The sequence below is a fragment of the Cherax quadricarinatus genome, chromosome 52 (genome assembly GCF_038502225.1).
Source record: "Cherax quadricarinatus isolate ZL_2023a chromosome 52, ASM3850222v1, whole genome shotgun sequence".
NCBI lineage: Eukaryota > Metazoa > Arthropoda > Malacostraca > Decapoda > Parastacidae > Cherax > Cherax quadricarinatus.
In genome coordinates, this window is record NC_091343.1 from 25,966,352 (window position 1) to 25,987,268 (window position 20,917).

The window sequence follows — 20,917 nt, forward strand, 5'->3', positions numbered from 1 at the left end:
CAAATTGCCAATTTCTGACCACTTTATTGGGTAGTTGAAATCAGTAAATGGGCATTTTTTTGTACCCAATCAATAATACAAATGGAATTCTAAAGAAATAGCTATGAGTTTGGTCGACTGGAACAATGGAATTAGCCGAAAATAGGGCTCAAAGTGGGCGAAATCGACGATTCGTAAATATCGCCGAGGTCGCTAACTTCCCGTGAGCGTAATTCCGTAAATTTTCCATCAAATTTCGTACTTTTGGTGTCATTACCATCGGGAAAAGATTCTCTATCATTTCATAAGAATTTTTTTTTTTTTTCAAATATTTTGTGACACCAGGAGACACCTCAGGATTTGGGGTTTAAATAAATAAAATATTTATTTCTTTGCAAAGGTTACAATTTATTTATTTATTTATTTATTTATTTAGTAATTTGAGCATACATACAGAGGTACAAAATAAGAGCAGCATGCCAAAGCCACTTTTATGCATAGCATTACGGGCTGGCTTAAAATTAACTTAAGATTAACTAAGCAATGATGTAATCAGTGATAAAACATTATTGTAAACAGATAACTATAAAGCACAAATGAGTATTACAAAGACAGGTCATATGGTTGCATGCATTGCTGTACATTCAGTCGAATGGAGTATTCTGTTAGGTAGTGTATTTAAAAAATAACAAAGTTAGATTGGGTTTTAGGTTTAACATTTATGTGATATAATTGTGAGAAAAATTTAAGATATACAATTTATAAGGTTCAGTTATTCAGTATTTATTTGGTTTTAGGTGAGTAAGTGATCTTTGAGAAGAGACTTGAATTTATAAACAGGTAGTGTTTCTTTTATATTTACAGGTAATGAATTCCAGATTTTAGGGCCTTTTATGTGCATTGAGTTTTTGCATAGCGTGAGATGGACACGAGGAACATCAAAGAGTGATCTGTGCCTTGTGTTATGGTCATGTGTTCTGTTGAGGTTGGCAAGGAGATGTTTGACGGGAGGGTTAATATCAGAGTTAAGTGTTCTATGTATGTAATAGGTGCAGTAATAAGTATGGATGTTTTGTATGGTGAGTAGGTTTAGTGTATTGAATATTGGTGGAGTGTGCTGTCTGTAGTGAGAATTTGTTATCATTCTAACTGCAGCCTTTTGTTGGGTAATTAGTGGTCTGAGATGGTTAATTGTTGTTGAGCCCCATGCACAAATTCCATAGGTGAGATAGGGGTAAATAAGAGAGTGATATAGGGCCATAATAAAATTGGAACAAAGAAAGCCACTATCATTATTATTACTATTACGTATATTATTTTTTTTTTTATTATCACACTGGCCGATTCCCACCAAGGCAGGGTGGCCCGAAAAAGAAAAACTTTCACCATCATTCACTCCATCACTGTCTTGCCAGAAGGGTGCTTTACACTACAGTTTTTAAACTGCAACATTAACACCCCTCCTTCAGAGTGCAGGCACTGTACTTCCCATCTCCAGGACTCAAGTCCGGCCTGCCGGTTTCCCTGAACCCCTTCATAAATGTTACTTTGCTCACACTGCAACAGCACGTCAAGTATTAAAAACCCTTTGTCTCCATTCACTCCTATCAAACACGCTCATGCATGCCTGCTGGAAGTCCAAGCCCCTCGCACACAAAACCTCCTTTACCCCCTCCCTCCAACCTTTCCTAGGCCGACCCCTACCCCGCCTTCCTTCCACTACAGACTGATACACTCTTGAAGTCACTCTGTTTCGCTCCATTCTCTCTACATGTCCGAACCACCTCAACAACCCTTCCTCAGCCCTCTGGACAACAGTTTTGGTAATCCCGCACCTCCTCCTAACTTCCAAACTACGAATTCTCTGCATTATATTCACACCACACATTGCCCTCAGACATGACATCTCCACTGCCTCCAGCCTTCTCCTCGCTGCAACATTCATCACCCATGCTTCACACCCATATAAGAGCGTTGGTAAAACTATACTCTCATACATTCCCCTCTTTGCCTCCAAGGACAAAGTTCTTTGTCTCCACAGACTCCTAAGAGTGCACCACTCACCCTTTTCCCCTCATCAATTCTATGATTCACCTCATCTTTCATAGACCCATCCGCTGACACGCCCACTCCCAAATATCTGAATACATTCACCTCCTCCATACTCTCTCCCTCCAATCTGATATCCAATCTTTCATCACCTAATCTTTTTGTTATCCTCATAACCTTACTCTTTCCTGTATTCACTTTTAATTTTCTTCTTTTGCACACCCTACCAAATTCATCCACCAGTCTCTGCAACTTCTCTTCAGAATCTCCCAAGAGCACAGTGTCATCAGCAAAGAGCAACTGTGACAACTCCCACTTTATGTGTGATTCTTGATCTTTTAACTCCACGCCTCTTGCCAAGACCCTTGCATTTACTTCTCTTACAACCCCATCTATAAATATATTAAACAACCATGGTGACATCACACATCCTTGTCTCAGGCCTACTTTTACTGGGAAATAATTTCTCTCTTTCCTACATACTCTAACTTGAGCCTCACTATCCTCGTAAAAACTCTTCACTGCTTTCAGTAACCTACCTCCTACAACATACACCTGCAACATTGCCCCCCTATCCACCCTGTCATACGCCTATTCCAAATCCATAAATGCCACAAAGACCTCTTTAGCCTTATCTAAGTACTGTTCACTTATATGTTTCACTGTAAACACCTGGTCCACACACCCCCTAACTTTCCTAAAGCCTCCTTGTTCATCTGCTATCCTATTCTCCGTCTCACTCTTAATTCTTTCAATAATAACTCTACCATACACTTTACCAGGTATACTCAACAGACTTATCCCCCTATAATTTTTGCACTCTCTTTTGTCCCCTTTGCCTTTATACAAAGGAACTATGCATGCTCTCTGCCAATCCCTAGGTACCTTACCCTCTTCCATACATTTATTAAATAATTGCACCAACCACTCCAAAACTATATCCCCACCTGCTTTTAACATTTCTATCTTTATCCCATCAATCCCGGCTGCCTTACCCCCTTTCATTTTACCTACTGCCTCACGAACTTCTCCCACACTCACAACTGGCTCTTCCTCACTCCTACAAGATGTTATTCCTCCTTGCCCTATACACGAAATCACAGCTTCCCTATCTTCATCAACATTTAACAATTCCTCAAAATATTCCCTCCATCTTCCCAATACCTCTAACTCTCCATTTACTAACTCTCCTCTCCTATTTTTAACTGACAAATCCATTTGTTCTCTAGGCTTCCTTAACTTGTTAATCTCACTCCAAAACTTTTTCTTATTTTCAACAAAATTTGTTGATAACATCTCACCCACTCTCTCATTTGCTCTCTTTTTACTTTGCTTCACCACTCTCTTAACCTCTCTCTTTTTCTCCATATACTCTTCCCTCCTTGCATCACTTCTACTTTGTAAAAACTTCTCATATGCTAACTTTTTCTCCCTTACTACTCTCTTTACATCAGCATTCCACCAATCGCTCCTCTTCCCTCCCACACCCACTTTCCTGTAACCACAAACTTCTGCTGAACACTAACTCTACATTTTTAAACCTACCCCATACCTCTTCGACCCCATTGCCTATGCTCTCGTTAGCCCATCTATCCTCCAATAGCTGTTTATATCTTACCCTAACTGCCTCCTCTTTTAGTTTATAAACCTTCACCTCTCTCTTCCCTGATGCTTCTATTCTCCTTGTATCCCATCTACCCTTTACTCTCAGTGTAGCTACAACTAGAAAGTGATCTGATATATCTGTGGCCCCTCTATAAACATGTACATCCTGAAGTCTACTCAACAGTCTTTTATCTACCAATACATAATCCAACAAACTACTGTCATTTCGCTCTACATCATATCTTGTATACTTATTTATCCTCTTTTTCTTAAAATATGTATTACCTATAACTAAACTCCTTTCTATACAAAGTTCAATCAAAGGGCTCCCATTATCATTTACACCTGGCACCCCAAACTTACCTACCACACCCTCTCTAAAAGTTTCTCCTACTTTAGCATTCAGGTCCCCTACCACAATTACTCTCTCACTTGGTTCAAAGGCTCCTATACATTCACTTAACATCTCCCAAAATCTCTCTCTCTCCTCTGCATTCCTCTCTTCTCCAGGTGCATACACGCTTATTATGACCCACTTTTTGCATCCAACCTTTACTTTAATCCACATAATTCTTGAATTTACACATTCATATTCTCTTTTCTCCTCCCATAACTGATCCTTCAACATTACTGCTACCCCTTCCTTTGCTCTAACTCTCTCAGATACTCCAGATTTAATCCCATTTATTTCCCCCCACCGAAACTCCCCTACCCCCTTCAACTTTGTTTCGCTTAGGGCCAGGACATCCAACTTCTTTTCATTCATAACATCAGCAATCATCTGTTTCTTGTCATCCGCACTATATCCACGCACATTCAAACATCCCAGTTTTATAAAGTTTTTCTTCTTCTCTTTTTTAGTAAATGTCTACAGGAGAAGGGGTTACTAGCCCACTGCTCCCGGCATTTTAGTCGCCTCATACGACACACATGGCTTACGGAGGAAAGATTCTTTTCCACTTCCCCATGGACAATAGAAGAAATAAAGAAGAACAAGAGCTATTTAGAAAAAGGAGAAAAACCTAAATGTATGTATATACATATGCATGTGCATGTCTGTGAAGTGTGACCAAAGTGTAAGTAGGAGTAGCAAGATATCCCTGTTATCAGTGGTAATTTTTACCACTGAACCTATCATTGCTTAGTTAATTTTAAGTTAATTTTAAGCTGCCCATAATGTTCTACATACAAGGTGCTTTTGTACACCCAACTACTATAATTACTTGTACAACTATGTATCATGTCCAAATATATTATTATTATTATTAGTAGTAGTAGTAGTAGTAGTAATACGTACATGGTGAAGGGCTCTTGATCTAGGGAATTGAATCTGTGCTTCAGTTCCTTAAACTAATAATAATAATAATAATAATAATAATAATAATAATAATAATAATAATAATAATAAAATAATTACAATAATAATAATACAATATAATAGTAATAATAATATGTTGTCATTTTTAGACATTTTTCATAATTTTTTTCAGATTTTGGTGCCAAATGTTTCAAAATACAAATTGGTAACCCTATGTGTGGCTGTAGCTACTGTGAGACCACGACTATCTCAGTGCCAACCAAGGTAACCCTATAGGTGGCTGTAGCTACTGTGAGACCACGACTATCTCGGTGCCAACCAAGGTAACCCTATGTGTGGCTGTAGCTACTGTGAGACCACGACTATCTCGGTGCCAACCAAGGTAACCCTATGGGTGGCTGTAGCTACTGTGAGACCACGACTATCTTGGTGCCAACCAAGGTAATCCTATGTGTGGCTGTAGCTACTGTGAGACCATGACTATCTTGGTGCCAACCAAGTACAGTGGACCCCCGCATAGCGATTTTAATCCGTGCAAGAGGGCTCATTGTTATGTGAAATGATCGGTATGCGAATGAATTTTCCCCATAAGAAATAATGGAAATCAAATTAATCCGTGCAAGACACCCAAAAGTATGAAAAAAAAAAATTTTACCACATGAAATGTTAATTTTAATACACACAAACTGAAAAAGGCATGCACAATTACATGACACTTACTTTTATTGAAGATCTGGTGATGATTGATGGGATGGGAGGAGGAGAGAGAGAGTGTTAGTGTTTAGAAGGGGAATCCCCTTCCATTAAGACTTGAGGTGTCGAGTCCTTTTCTGGGGTTACTTCCCTTCTTCTTTTAATGCCACTAGGACCAGCTTCAGAGTCACTGGACTTCTTTCGTACAACATATCTGTCCATAGTGGCCTGTACCTCTCGTTCCTTTATGACTTCCCTAAAGTGTTTCACAACATTGTCAGTGTAATAATCACCAGCACGGCTTGCAATAGCTGTGTGAGGGTGATTCTCATCCATAAAGGTTTGCACTTTCAGCCACATTGCACAGATTTCCTTAATCTTTGTAGTAGGCAACTTCTTCAATTTCTCTCTCCCCTCCTCTGAACCAGTTTCCTCAGGTATGGCCTCTTGCTGTTGAAGTTGATCTATCAGCTCATCAGTGGTTAGTTCTTCATTGTCCTCCTCCACCAACTCTTCCACATCCTCCCCACTAACCTCCAACCCCAAGGACTTTCCCAATGCCACAATGGATTCCTCAACTGGCATAATCCTCTCAGGGTTAGCCTCAAACCCTTCAAAATCCCTTTTGTCTACACATTCTGGCCACAGTTTCTTCCAAGCAGAGTTCAAGGTCTTCTTAGTCACTCCCTCCCAAGCCTTACCTATAAGGTTTACACAATTGAGGATATTAAAGTGCTCTCTCCAAAACTCTCTTAGAGTCAGTTGAGTTTCTGAGGTCACTACAAAGCACCTTTCAAACAGAGCTTTTGTGTACAGTTTTTTGAAGTTTGCAATAACCTGCTGGTCCATGGGCTGCAGGAGAGGAGTGGTATTAGGAGGCAAAAACTTCACCTTAATGAAGCTCATGTCCCCATAAAGTCGCTCTGCCACGTCTGTAGGATGACGAGGGGCATTGTCTAACACCAGGAGGCACTTAAGTTCTAATTTCTTTTCAGTTAGGTAATCTTTCACATTGGGGGCAAATGCATGGTGTAACCAGTTATAGAAAAAGTCCCTAGTGACCCATGCCTTACTGTTTGCCCTCCACAGCACACACAAATTCTCCTTGAGGACATTCTTTTGCCTGAACGGTCTGGGAGTTTCAGAGTGATACACTAATAAAGGCTTAACTTTGCAATCACCACTAGCATTGGAACACATCAACAAAGTAAGCCTGTCTTTCATAGGCTTATGTCCTGGGAGTGCCTTTTCCTCCTCAGTAATGTAGGTCCTGCTTGGCATTTTCTTCCAAAACAGGCCTGTTTCATCACAATTAAACACTTGTTGAGGTTTCAGTCCTTCACTGTCTATGTACTCCTTGAATTCCTGCACATATTTTTCAGCTGCTTTGTGGTCCGAACTGGCAGCCTCACCATGCCTTATCACACTATGTATGCCACTACGCTTCTTAAATCTCTCAAACCAACCTTTGCTGGCCTTAAATTCACTCACATCATCACTAGTTGCAGGCATTTTTTTAATTAAATACTCATGCAACTTCCTAGCCTTTTCGCTTATAATCGCTTGAGAGACGCTATCTCCTGCTAGCTGTTTTTCATTTATCCACACCAATAAGAGTCTCTCAACTTGCGATCTCTGTTTCGAAAACACAGTTAAACCTTTGGCAAGAACAGCTTCCTTGATTGCCTTTCTGTTGCCCACAATAGTAGCGATGGTTGATTGGGGTTTCTTGTACAACCTGGCCAGGTCGGCGACACACACTCCACTTTCATACTTATCAATGATCTCTTTCTTCATCTCTATAGTAATTCTCACCCTTATTGCTGTAGGGTTGGCACTAGAAGCTTTCTTGGGGCCCATGGTCACTTATTTTCCAGATAAAATCACCAAAAACACTGTAATAATACGAAATGTTCCGATTGTATGCTTGGATGTTACCGCGGAGGCTGGCTGGTAAACAATGCCACCGGCGGCACATGCGAGGCTGGCTAAGGGCGCACATTGGACGCGTCTCGGACGAACAGCGGTGAGCGGGTTTTTGAGCGGTATGCGAGGCAAAATCTTAGCGATAAAATGTATCGGTATGCTGATTTAATGTTATGTGATGCCAACGGTATGCGGGGGTCCACTGTATACTAATTCTTTATTTATTCAAACTTCCTACAATAAATATTTTAAGGTAAGTATTGTGTGTACTGTACAACCTCTGCTCACTTTATGACGGAGTTCCATTCCTAATACAGGTCCGCCATCACAAATCCGGCAATCCGTTATTCGGTTCCTTCAGTTATTCGGCACTATTTTGGCTAGCATAATTTCAAATTTCCAGGGTCGCCACACCAACCTGCTGGTACTGTTTGGTGGCGCTACTTGCTGCATAAGTCATTCCAATTTCTTTTTCTCCATTTATTGTTTTAACCTGCTTACTTTTAGCCCTAGCCATTTTTCCAATGAATAAAAGAAATGCTTCTCATTATGTAAAGCACCAACACAGTACATTATCCATTAAAGATAAGGTGGCTTTGAAGCCACTGTCGGTTGCCATGAGCTCAGTCTCATGAAGCAGTAGAATATGCTTTATTATTACGCTAATATCAACACTACAGCTTATTTGCCTATCACAATTGATCTAATATGACATAAGAAATGATATAAATAACATAATACATGTTAAATACTACAGAATGAATCTTCTTCTTCTTCTGTTGGGGCTTCAGGGCCACTGACAGCATACGCCGTATCGAGCCCGGCCGTCCAGTGCTAGGAGAGGGAATATCGACCAAAGTGGAAGAATGTCTTGACTAATATCATATGTCTCTGATACGTCCTAAAGCCACCAGGAAGGAGCAGGAACAAGCCAATATCTCCTGATGGTCCAGAGGGCAAAACCCCTCCCCGTTGAGGAGGACAGGTAGAGTGAAAGTGTTCACCCCAAGTGTGCGCAAGGCCGCACAGAGAGTAGTCCGTGCAGAGTGATAACGTGGGCACCACAGCAGGAAGTGCTCCACCGTCTCAAGCTGTGAGGGACACCACTGGCAGTACGGAGAGTCCGTCATCCGAAGGCGATATAGATGAGCCACCAGTCGCGAGTGCCCGACTCGAAGGCGAGTCAGTACAACGTCCACCGAGAGGTTGGGATTTCGAGCCCAAGGGCAGGGGCCATTAAAAGTTCGGACGGAGCCAAACGCCGAAGAAGAGAGGGAGTGTGCAAGGCCCTCTTGCCACTGATGACGGATTCCCTTCCAGTTAGCCCTTGTGAAATCACTGTGGCCCAGGGCAAGAGGGGTAACAGTAGGAAGTGTGTGCGCGAGGGAGGCATAACACCGAGCAGTTCGACAGAGTTATGAAGAGGATATGGTAAACAAATACCATTCTCCTATCCATAAACATGAAACAAAAAAGTTATTTTCTCTCTATAGATCAGTGGATGAGTGGAACAAACTCCCAAGTACTACAGTTATAGAGGTCAGAACGTTGTGTAGCTTTAAAAATAGGTTGGATAAATACATGAGTGGATGTGGGTGGGTGTGAGTTGGACCTGATAGCTTGTGCTACCAGGTCGGTTGCCGTGTTCCTCCCTTAAGTCAATGTGACCTGACCTGACTAGGTTGGGTGCATTGGCTTAAGCCGGTAGGAGACTTGGACCTGCCTCGCATGGGCCAGTAGGCCTGCTGCAGTGTTCCTTCGTTCTTATGTTCTTATTCACTAATTTTTGCAAGAGAGCCACTTCGGTTAAACACATTGATTGAGAGAGCCGCAGCTACTGCAAGTTAGCGTAACTCAACTAAATTAAGTAGTACTGAGCTGCTAGTGCAATATAGTAAATGAGAAAAATTAGACATGGTAATATTAGCCTGCATATCTTGTTATTAACCCTTTGAGGGTCCGTCCCGTAGATCTACGGCTTTACATTCAGGGTCCAAACCGTAGATCTACGTCATGAGCTCAGGTCACTCTGATAAACTGTGAGTGGTACATTTGGGCCTAGATATGAGAGAATACATCTATGTGGTATGTGTGCACCACATAAAACAGATCCTGCAGCACGCTGTGTATAATGAGAGAAGAAAAATGAAATCATGATTTTTCAATTAAAACAGCGACTTTGCAGTGTTTTTTCGTATGTTTTTTATAGTTCTATTTGCGATTTCTTGGTCTCATTTGATAGAATGGAAGACATATTACAGAAATAGAGATGATTTTGATTGGTTTTAGCACTGGAAATGGCTTGAAACTGAGCTCAAAGTAGCAGAAATGTTAAATTTTTGCCGATATTCAAGAGTAAACAAACGACCTCACACGTCTAATACACGCCAGCTGGTGGGTCTAATATGCATTCACAAATATGGTGATGATATTTATACAATTATTACAGTATTGCATAACAGTAAATCTTCTATTTTTTGGTGTGAATAAAAATTCATTATGTGAATAAAAAATCAAAATGGAATTTATTTGTAAAGCCTCAAAACGTAACTAATGAACGGAGGAAATGTTAGTTTAGTTCAAGGAATACCTACATTGTTTATTCTGGACCTATTTTGAAATTGGAATATTTTGAACTTTGTGTTAAATTGGCCAAATTAACAATTTCCGATCACTTCAATTTGTAGTTGAAACAGTTGACTTGGCGATTTATTGTGCTCAATCGATAGAATAGAAGTAATACTAGTGAAATAGCTAAGAATTTGGTTGGCTGGAATAATGTAATTGGCCTAAAATGGGAGTCAAAGTCGGCAAAATCGCCGATTCGTAAATATCACTGATGCATCAAAATTCGCGAGCATAATTTCGTCAATTTTCCATCAAATTTCGTACTTTTTGTTTTATTACCTCCACAAAAAGATTCTCTACCATTTCATAAGAAAAAATATATTTTTTTTTGGAAAATTCTTGGACACTGGGGCACCACTTCAGATTTGGGCCTTGGACCCTGAAGGGGTTAATAGCAATATAAAGACCAAACTTACTTAATGCTCCTTTTCTACTGGTCGGGTCTGGGATGGCTGTTCATCGCTACTGCGTTTTTGTTTAACCACAAATCGATCCATCATAACGGACACTACTTGACTGCACTTTGGTTTCAAGTAAAACTAGCCCATCGCAGCTAGCTTCCACAAGCAGCAACAGTTAAGTCGTTACTTTCATATATGTTGCCGCAGTCTCAAATATCTGTTGCCTATTTTCAAACACAAATCTCCAAGAGTAACGAAATACGTCCAGTCTCCCCCGAAAGCTTGAACTCAACTGATTCAGCGAGACCACCAACGCCTAGCTAGACGTGTCCCTGATCAGTTTCCCGTAGTGGACATGTATGATTTCTGTACGACTAGGGAAGGGATGTTAGAATGTTATCTCTTACTGTGACTTTGTCTTCCATCTCACCTCATGAAAATATGTATCTTACTTGAAAAATTATTTTTCTATATATTTTTTTATTAATTATTTTATATATTTTTCGAGAGCCGTGAATTGAGTCACCGCAAGTCGCGCAATGAATACCACTGCTATAGATTATCACACACAGCAGCATATGTGTACAGAACCTAGGATAACCCAAAAAAAGTCAATGTGGCTTATTTTTAGTACCTGGCTTGGGTTAGCCATATATGATTTTTGGTAAATATTCGATTCCCAGCTGGGTAGAAACATTAGGTGTGTTTCTTTACACCTGTTGTCTATGTTTACCCATCAGTAAATGGGTACCCGGGTGTTAGTCGACTAGTGTGGGTGTTATCCTGGGACACTGACCTAATTTTCTTGAAATACTCAGCATAACAAGTGCCTTTCTATACAGTAGTATGTCACTGATGTCAGCTAGGCCTGTATACCTTGTACATGTACGTGTAGTAAATAAATATATTATTATTATATTATTATTATTATTTTCTCAGTTGTTTGTTGGGTTATATTATTCAAACTTGGGCAATATATGATGGAAAGATACTTCTTCACACACACCAAAAATGAAAGAAATCAGACCATAAATATCGGAGTTCACTTCTCAGCCATTAGCGGCTGCTTAGCGGTATATTTTTGTATGGTTGTTATGGTTATATTCTCATTTTTTCGGTCTCATTTGATAGAATGAAAGATATATTACAGAAATAGATATGATTTTGATTGCTTTAATGATGAAAAGTACCGGGAAATTGCGATCACAGTAGCGAAAATGTTCTATTCTTTAGCGAAGTTCAAGAGTAAACAAATGACGTCACCGTCCAATACCTGTCCACCTGCCAGTCTAAATTCCAGGATGGAGTCAAGAATGGATTGACATTATTTATACAATTATTACAATAATGCAGTACAGTGGACCCCCGCTTTACGATCACCTTCCAATGCGACCAATTATGTAAGTGTATTTATGTAAGTGCGTTTGTACGTGTATGTTTGGGGGTTTGAAATGGACTAATCTAATTCACAATATTCCTTATGGGAACAAATTTGTTCAGTACTGGCACCTGAACATACTTCTGGAATGAAATATCGTAAACCGGGGGTCCACTGTAGTCTGCATAACAGTAAATCTTCTATTTTTTTTGTGAATAAAAATTCCAAATGGTAAGCAAGAGTAATATAAGAGGGGCCTATAGCCATGACTAATGAACAGAGAAAATGTTATTTTAGTGCCAGGAATGTCTGCATTGTTTATTTTGGACCTTGTTTTGAAATTGGCATCTGTTGAAATTTGTGTGAAATTGGCCAAATTGCCAATTTCTGACCACTTTATTGGGTAGTTGAAATAAGTGAATGGGCAGTTTCTTGTACTCAGTTGACAGACTAGAAGTAAATAAGTTTATTCAGGTATACACAAATACAGTTACATAGATTATCATACATAGCAGTGTATGTATAGAGAACCTGGGATAACCCAGAAAAGTCAGACAAAGTGACTTATTTCCAATACCTGGCTTGGGCTTGCCATATATGATTTTTGGTAAATATTTTTTTTCTCGGTTGTTTGTTGGGCTTTCTCACTGAAACTTGGACAATGTATGATGGAAAGATGCTTCCTAATGTACAACAAAAATAAAAAAGGCGGACGATAAATAAGGGAGTTCACTTCTCAGCCATTAGCTGCCTCTTTGCAGTATATTTTCGTATGGTTTTTATGGTTGTATTCTCATTTTTTGGACTCATTTGATAGAATGGAAGATGTACACCTACCATCCGACTTACGACCTGCTCGACATACGTCCACTCGACTTACGACCGTGCATTTGGCAGCTGGGCTGGGCCGGCTGATGAACACCACTGTACAATATTTGACAATACTCGTGGGGGCAATGTGTCATGCAGGCAGAATCAGTTTGAGCAACCCTGCCCTATCAGCAGCATCATACTGTATTAACTGTACTAACTGGACAGTAAATTTCACCATGGCCCCTAAGATGAAGTCTGAGTCTTGCACTGGAGATTGTGGCAAGAAAGGCTCTTACTCTCAAACTCTCTATTTGTTTTCACTGTTGCACATAAACCTGTCTGTATCTGTCTGCCTGTATATCTATCTGTATCTCTGTGTGTCTGTTTGTCTGTCTACTAGTGTGTCTGTCTTTCTGTCTACCTGTGTGTCTGTCTTTATGTCTACCTGTGTGTCTGTCTTTCTGTCTACCTGTGTGTCTTTCTGTCTACCTTTGTCTGTCTTTCTGTCTACCTGTGTCTCTTTCTGTCTACCTGTTTCTGTCTTTATGTCTACCTGTGTCTGTCTTTATGTCTACCTGTGTGTCTGTCTTTCTGTCTGTCTACCTGTGTGTCTGTCTTTCTGTCTACCTGTGTGTCTGTCTTTGCTTGTCTGTCTCAAAGCCACTCATTAAGAGTGTACTTAGTCTTGAAGATGCCATATTAATAATGATAGGTAGTAGGTTGGTAGACAGCAACCACCCAGGGAAGTACTACCGTCTTGCCAGATGACTGTGAAACAGAAACCTGTAACTGTTTTGCATGATGGTAGGATTGTTGGTTTCTTTTTCTGTCTCATAAACACACTAGATAACAGGGATATCTTGCTACTCCTACTTACACTTTGGTCACACTTCACAGACACGCACATGCATATATATATACATACATCTAGGTTCTTCTCCTTTTTCTAAATAGCTCTTGTTCTTCTTTATTTCTTCTATTGTCCATGAGGAAGTGGAAAAGAATCTTTCCTCCGTAAGCCATGCATGTCGGATGAGGCGACTAAAATGCTGGGAGCAATGGGCTAGTAACCCCTTCTCCTGTAGACATTTACTAAAAAAGAGAAGAAGAAAAACTTTATAAAACTGGGATGCTTGAATGTGCATGGATGTAGTGCGGATGACAAGAAACAGATGATTGCTGATGTTATGAATGAAAAGAAGTTGGATGTCCTGGCCCTAAGCGAAACAAAGCTGAAGGGGGTAGGGGAGTTTCGGTGGGGGGAAATAAATGGGATTAAATCTGGAGTATCTGAGAGAGTTAGAGCAAAGGAAGGGGTAGCAGTAATGTTGAAGGATCAGTTATGGAAGGAGAAAAGAGAATATGAATGTGTAAATTCAAGAATTATGTGGATTAAAGTAAAGGTTGGATACAAAAAGTGGGTCATAATAAGCATGTATGCACCTGGAGAAGAGAGGAATGCAGAGTAGCCAATAGGATTGGCAGAGAGCATGCATAGTTCCTTTGTATAAAGGCAAAGGGGACAAAAGAGAGTGCAAAATTTATAGGGGGATAAGTTTGTCGAGTATACCTGGTAAAGTTATTATTGAAAGAATTAAGAGTAAGACGGAGAATAGGATAGCAGATGAACAAGGAGGCTTTAGGAAAGGTAGGGGGTGTGTGGACCAGGTGTTTACAGTGAAACATATAAGTGAACAGTATTTAGATAAGGCTAAAGAGGTCTTTGTGGCATTTATGGATTTGGAAAAGGCGTATGACAGGGTGGATAGGGGGGCAATGTGGCAGATGTTGCAGGTGTATGGTGTAGGAGGTAGGTTACTGAAAGCAGTGAAGAGTTTTTACGAGGATAGTGAGGCTCAAGTTAGAGTATGTAGGAAAGAGAGAAATTATTTCCCAGTAAAAGTAGGCCTGAGACAAGGATGTGTGATGTCACCATGGTTGTTTAATATATTTATAGATGGGGTTGTAAGAGAAGTAAATGCAAGGGTCTTGGCAAGAGGCATGGAGTTAAAAGATCAAGAATCACACATAAAGTGGGAGTTGTCACAGTTGCTCTTTGCTGATGACACTGTGCTCTTGGGAGATTGTGAAGAGAAGTTGCAGAGACTGGTGGATGAATTTGGTAGGGTGTGCAAAAGAAGAAAATTAAAAGTGAATACAGGAAAGAGTAAGGTTATGAGGATAACAAAAAGATTAGGTGATGAAAGATTGGATATCAGATTGGAGGGAGAGAGTATGGAGGAGGTGAATGTATTCAGATATTTGGGAGTGGGCGTGTCAGCGGATGGGTCTATGAAAGATGAGGTGAATCATAGAATTGATGAGGGGAAAAGGGTGAGTGGTGCACTTAGGAGTCTGTGGAGACAAAGAACTTTGTCCTTGGAGGCAAAGAGGGGAATGTATGAGAGTATAGTTTTACCAACGCTCTTATATGGGTGTGAAGCATGGGTGATGAATGTTGCAGCGAGGAGAAGGCTGGAGGCAGTGGAGATGTCATGTCTGAGGGCAATGTGTGGTGTGAATATAATGCAGAGAATTCGTAGTTTGGAAGTTAGGAGGAGGTGCAGGATTACCAAAACTGTTGTCCAGAGGGCTGAGGAAGGGTTGTTGAGGTGGTTCGGACATGTAGAGAGAATGGAGCGAAACAGAGTGACTTCAAGAGTGTATCAGTCTGTAGTGGAAGGAAGGCGGGGTAGGGGTCGGCCTAGGAAAGGTTGGAGGGAGGGGGTAAAGGAGGCTTTGTGTTCGAGGGGCTTGGACTTCCAGCAGGCATGCGTGTTTGATAGGAGTGAATGGAGATAAATGGTTTTTAATACTTGACGTGCTGTTGGAGTGTGAGCAAAGTAACATTTATGAAGGGGTTCAGGGAAACCGGCAGGCCGGACTTGAGTCCTGGAGATGGGAAGTACAGTGCCTGCACTCTGAAAGAGGGGTGTTAATGTTGCAGTTTAACCCTTTGAGGGTTTTCGTCGTACTAGTACGTTTTACGCGTAGGGGTTTTTGACGTACTAGTACTAATAAATTCTAGCGGCCTCAAATCTAGTGGGAGAAAGCTGGTAGGCCTTCATATGAAAGAATGGGTCTATGTGGTCAGTGTGCACAGTCTAAAAAAAATCCTGCAGCACACAGTGCATAATGAGAAAAAAAAAACTTTGACCATTTTTTTTTAATAAATCAGTGACTTTGCAGTGTATTTTCGTATGGTATTTATTGTTGTATTCTAGTTTTCTTGGTCTCATTTTATAGAATGGAAGACATATTACAGAAATTGAGATGATTTTGACTGGTTTTACAAAGAAAGGTGCCTTGAAATTGAGCTCAAAGTAGCAGAAATGTTCGATTTTTACCAAACTTCAAAAGTAAACAAATCGTGCCAAGCGTGCAATACACGTCAACTGGTGAGTCTACTATTCTTTCACAAGTGCACCAATAATATTTATACCATTTTTTACACTAATGCAGTAGTCTGCATAACAGTAAATCTTATATTTTTTGTGAAAATAAAAATTCAAAGTGAAAAGCAAAAGAATATAAGAGGGGACTTGAGACATGACTAATGACTAGAGGAAATGTCATTTTAGTGCCAGGAATGTCTTTCTTGTTTATTCTGGACCCTATTCCGAAATTTTTAAAAATTAGGGAAAACACCCTTCTGGCAAGAAAATGATGGAGTGGGAAAGAAGGGAAAAACTTTTTCCCCCCCTTTTGGGGAAATTTTCAGGTGATAATAAAAAATAATAAAATTTTTTACCCTTAAATGTTAAAAACGTTTTGCAGTGGGGCCCCGGTTTAACATATTTTTTCATTCCAAAAAGTAAGTTTTGGGGAGTACTGACCAATTTGTCTTCATAAGGAATATTTGGGAAAAGATTAGTCCATTTCTGTACCCTAAAACATAAAGCACAAACGCATTTTTAAATAAATACACTTACAAAATTTGGGGCCCATTGGGGGTGATCAATGGGGGTCCACTGATGACAATTTTTTTTAATCCATCTAAAATTTTTTTTTTTTCAAAAATAAAAAAACATGCTACATAACATACAGGGGGGGCCCCACCATACGGGAGGGTTTCCCGGCCACGCCAAAATTTAAAAACCCCAAAGGGAAAATTTTTTTCCCCTTATAAATGCATACAAAACTAGATAAAAAGTTTTTAAATAACATATATTGTTTGAAAAAGAAACCAGGCATCAAAAAAAAAATAAAAAGTAAAACACACATAGTGCAATTTTACTTTTCCCAAAATATTTTTAGTCCTTTTAATCTGGGGGAGACAAGAAAAATTTTATTGAAGAAAAAAGTTAAAAAAAGGTGTCAAACCCGGGTACCATACCAGGCCACCCCACCCACACATACTATTCTATGGGTATTTAAACATCCCAGAGCGATAAAAAGTATATAAGTTCCCCATTACTTACCTTAAAATATTTGTAGTCTTAATGTAGGGTCAGGGGTAAGTAAATGAGATAAAACGAAAAATGAGAGAGAAAGAATGAGTACATGGGGGGGATAGGGGGAGTTATGAAAAAAACCAGGCGAACGTAAATTTTGAAACAAACAATGTACACGTTTTTGGTTTGTGTAAAGGGTTTCATTGTGTACAGGTTGTCTTTTACATTGATACGGGAGAATTAATTTAAAAAAGAACACTCCCATTCTCATGTAACATCATTTTAGAAAAAAACCTTTAAAAAAGGCAATGGAAAAAAAGTCACACCGACCCTTTTTTGGGGTTTTCCCAGGCCCCTTCCCCGTAAGTTGTTATGTATGATAATTTTATGTAACTGATTTTGTATACCCAATAAACTTTTCATTTACGAAAGGGGAAAAATTTTCACAGTTACCCCCAAATAAAACATTTTTCTTATGTTAGATTTGAGAAAATGTTATTTTGGGGGCCACTTGTTTTATTTATTTATTTATTTATTTATTTATTTCCCCCTTTTGGGACACAACAGAGGGACAAAAAAAACAGATAAAAATGTATGCCAAACCCACTTATACTATGCATAGATTACGGCTGGCTTAAAATTAACTTAAGATTAATTAAGCAATGATTATTATTATTATGTGGCTCCTACATCTTATATTTTATGTTTTTTTTATTCAAATTGGGGGGTTTATTTATCATTTTTTTATGTTATGTATCGTGTTTATTATATAATTTTGAAAAATATCATGGATGGATTAATGAAAATTTTATATTAACGAAATTTACCACTTTTAAAATGAGACCGGTAGTATTGTTATTATTATTATCATTTCTAATATGGCGTACTTGTAAGCTCGCCACTCCCACTCCATTTTATTTTTTTTATTCTACTGTGGAGTGTATTTATCTTATTTAAAAAGTTTTAAGGGCTCCGGGGTTTAAAAAGAAAAAAAATACATGGATGGTTTTAAGAAAAGGAATTTTAATAATCAGGGGCCCCCCCGGTTAACCCATTTTAACCCGCAAGAGGGTTTGGTAAAAAACTTATGCACAAATTTTTTTTATGAAATAATGGGAAAAAAAATTAACCCGCAAGACGCCCAAAAGTATAAAAAATTTTTTTTCCAAACAGAAATTTTAAATTTTTAATACAAAAAAAACCCGAAAAAGGCATGCACAATTAAATTGACACTTACTTTTATTGAAGATTTTTGGGGGAGGATTGATGGGATGGGGAGGGGAGAGAATTTCTTTAATTGTTTAGAAGGGGGAATTTCCTTCCATTAGCCCCTTGAAGCAAGCCCCTTTGGGGGTTACCCCCCTTTTTCTTTTTAAGTCCCCGGGACCAGCTTCAGGGGTCACTGACCTCTGCCCCAACAAAAAAATTTCCCATAGAGTTTTGTATTTCCCCCCCTTTTCCAAGACTTTTTCCCTAAAAGGGGGCCATAAACATTGTTTGAAATAGTCACAAGCAGGGGGCTTGAAAGCTGTTTTAGGGGGGTTTTATCTAAAAAGGTTTGAAAAAAAACCACTTGCAAACATTTCTTAATTTTTAATAGGCACAAGGGATTCCAAAACCCGGAAAGGGTTTCCTGGGCATTAAAAACCCCTTTAAAAAATTTTTCTTTTTTTCCTCCCAAACCCCCCCCCTTTTAACCACGGGGGTTGGACTGGGTTTTGGGGGCCCATGGTCGTTTTTTTCCCAGAAACACCCCCAAAAAACTGTTTAATGGGTTTTCCGAGGATGTTTGGATGTTACCGCGATTTTTGGGTTTAAACAAGGGGAGGGCCGCCAGAGGGGCCTTGGACGCGGGGGGAAAAAATCAGGCGGGGCAATGGTATGCGGGAAAAATTTTTCCAAAAAAGAAATCTTTAAGGGGGAAAAATTGGCGCGATGCCATGGGCAGGCGGGGTCCCCCGATCCCACTTTTAAAAATGACCTGAGAAAATTAATAAATTTTTAAATCCGCTAAAATAGGACATTTACCAAAAGGACCTCAGACACAAAAAGATTTGGTACGGAAACAAAAGAAAATTAAAATTATCAATAAAAAAATGAAATAATTTTTAAAAAACATTTAAAAATTTTGGTTTAAGAAAAAGAGATTTAGTGTTATTGTTTTTATGGAGAATGTAAAAAACAGGGTGGGGGATGGTGCCCATATTAGAAAGTCAGGTGGGGGACCCGATAGCGAAGTTTTGGTCAAAATTTGAAATTTTCCGTTTTAGCAGAACCCCGAAGTGAAATCCCAGGGGGCCTTTTTCCTGTATAAATTAACAAATATGAGATTTTTTTTGGTTTGTTTGACAGTTAAAGGAAGCTTTTGGGCGGAATAAAAAAAGAACAAAAAACGCTTTTTACAAAAATTAATTTTTCCCTTACACTTTTCTTCTTCTTTTAACCCCCATTACATTAAAACTACAGATATTTTGGAAAAAAAATGAGGGACAAATTTTTATTTTAAGTTAATTTTGGGGGTTTTGGAGAAGATTTTTTTCCCCAAGGGGGGTTTTTTTGACGCATTAGTACGCAAAAATTTACGCTCCCAACCGGGGGAAAGATTGGAAAAACACAAGTGAAAAAATGGTTTCTGTGGGTCGGGGGGGTAGAAAAAAATCTGGGACCTTGTGGTGCATTGGGGGAACCCCATCTTGTAAACAATATCCACCATGCCCTGAAGAAGCCCCCACTCCTCGGTGAATTGGGACAGTTTTTTCCCCGGGGACAGTTCTAAAACAGATGGAAATTTCCAGTGAAGATGATTTTTTTAAGGTTTTGGTGAGGTTTTGACGAAAAATAATGACCAAAAATCGGTAAAAAGTAGGGAAAACCCCCAAAGACCCTCAGGCCCTTTCCCCCTCTGGTGCTGGGCAAAATTGTTCACGTTTCCGTACCCCGAATCCAAGGAGGAAACTTCTATTTTTTCCCCAAAACCAGACTCGGGGAGAGCATGTGTGATGACAGAATGGGCCCCATAACCAGAACCAAACAAAACGGGTTCAATCCAACCCGCCTGATAAGGAAGGGGAAAAAAAATTTTATTATGAGAACAGATTTTTCCAACCCCCCAAGGGGATAAAAAAAGAACCCCGGGAAAAAACTATCTGAAATTCCGGGGAAAAAAAAGATATCACAAAAAAAGCCAAAAAAAAATTGGGAAAATCAGATGAACCCCAACTCCCACCAACAGAAACAGCAAAAAAGACTAATGATTTCTTCTCCACTATAGGACAAACCCCTTTCTCCAAAAAACCCAAACTCAGATCCCCACCCAAAAAACTACCCCCGGCAACTCCCCAAAACACTGGGTTCCCAGCTCCGACCCAACCCCAAAAAATCCCTTATTATCAATCACTAAAAAAAAGGCAGGAGATTTAAATACCCTTTCCACCCTTTTATATAAAAAATGTCACAAGTGCTATTTTCCAAACATTGCAACACTCTTTTTAAAAAATCCATTTAATCCCCCCACCTTCCCTACAGTACTCAAAATAGCAAGGGTCCCCCCGATCCACAAAAGGGGAGACCAAACAGAGTTGAATAACTTAGGCCAAATCCAACTTTTCACCCCTCTCTCAAAAATCCCTTTTAAAAAATAATTCATCAAAACTCTCCCCCTTATCTCCCAAAAAAAACTCAACCCCCCGAATTTAATTCAGGCCTAATAAAAAATCCTTAATGATGCTATTAT